Here is a 1,306-nt window from a genome sequence, read left to right as displayed (position 1 = left end):
ACTTATGTATCCTTAGTTAAACTTAGGCCTTCTTTCATTGCACACTTTAGTAAATCCAGTATTTCATCTCACTTTCTTTTCCATAGCAAACTTGCCTTTATTATGTGTCATTTTTTTCTTACTTTTGTAACTTTCTTTCCCAAATCCCTTTTTTACTATCTAATGCTGCAATTGTCTTCAAAGAAACGCACATGTGGCCTCTAACAAGCAAACTTTATGAACAAGCTTCACCGAAACGTCCCCCGGTGGGACATCGGTAATTCTTCGGATTTACAATGCTAAAATCAGGGGTTCGATTCCCCTCTGTGGACACAGCATATAGCCCGATGTGGCTTTGCTATAAGAAAACACACACGCACTTCACCCGAAACTCACTATAGGAGATTTATAATTTATTTAAGTCATATGTTGTCACAAAGACTTGTAACTTGTGTATTTTCTTTATTTGATTTTTTAAATGGAAAAATGGCCTGTTTTGGTCATAATTCTATAATACTAGAGAAAAATAAGAGTATTACAATGAATACAAAATATGTTTCAAGATTAATTCATAGCCTGTATTTATTACTTGTGTTACTACGCATGTGACGTTTTCATCTTTCAATGGGCGTACTACCTAGAGTACTGGTGAATGTAGTTTCGTTTAGCGTTAAGCCTAGATATTGTTCTGTTTTTGTTCTTTATCATTGCAAAGGACACGTTTGTGTATTTTTATTGTGCATTTGAACTTTTGAATGTCACTCTATATTCAAAAGAGGCCATAGCTCATGCGCTTATTATTAATGTGCTAATACTTCCAGAACGTATTACTATATTACCATCTTATTAGTATTAACGTGGTATGTGAGCCGATGTTTCGGTACTTTTAAAGTTTTAATTTTAGTTTTACTCTTAGGTCTTATTTAAACTTTAATTTTTATTTCTGAAGCTTGAACTCGCCTGGGAGTAAATTTATTATAAAAAAAATTGTTTTGTTTTTATCTCAACGTGTTCTCGTTGTACTCTAAAAGTGTAATTTCTTAATATTATTGCTATGTATTGACTTTTTTGGTAAGTTGTAGTCATTTAATGTTAATTTACATTTCCGTATGATATTTGTAAAATAAGTCTGCTTGCCTACTTCATCAGTATAAGCCTTTAGGCTTTACACAAGTTTATAACTCTTAATTCTAAAAGAAAATAAAAAATTTGCAAGAACAAGGCTACTTCTAGGATTCTAGAACTTAAACCTATTATTTCTATTTTCAAGTTTATATCTTTAACCCTTGCCATTCCACCACTCACGCAAACTGTGGAATGACTGTCC

The 1,306-nt window shown here is 32.3% G+C and overlaps 1 protein-coding gene across 1 annotated transcript in view; it reads left to right on the top strand.

The window, feature by feature from the left end:
* The first annotated feature begins 592 nt into the window (after nucleotides 1-592).
* Nucleotides 593-1,306, top strand: part of LOC106469872 (sorting nexin-6-like) — a 49,980-nt gene continuing 49,266 nt past the window's right edge. Inside the window, exon 1 of the mRNA XM_013930385.2 lies at nucleotides 593-839. The gene's annotated coding sequence lies outside the window, so the exon portion shown is untranslated. The remainder of the gene's footprint in view (nucleotides 840-1,306) is intronic.

This window comes from Limulus polyphemus, unplaced genomic scaffold, assembly GCF_000517525.1.
Source record: "Limulus polyphemus unplaced genomic scaffold, Limulus_polyphemus-2.1.2 Scaffold99, whole genome shotgun sequence".
Taxonomy (NCBI): Eukaryota; Metazoa; Arthropoda; class Merostomata; order Xiphosura; family Limulidae; genus Limulus; species Limulus polyphemus.
Note: the sequence above shows the minus strand (reverse complement) of the source record. Positions and strands in the feature narration are given on the sequence as shown.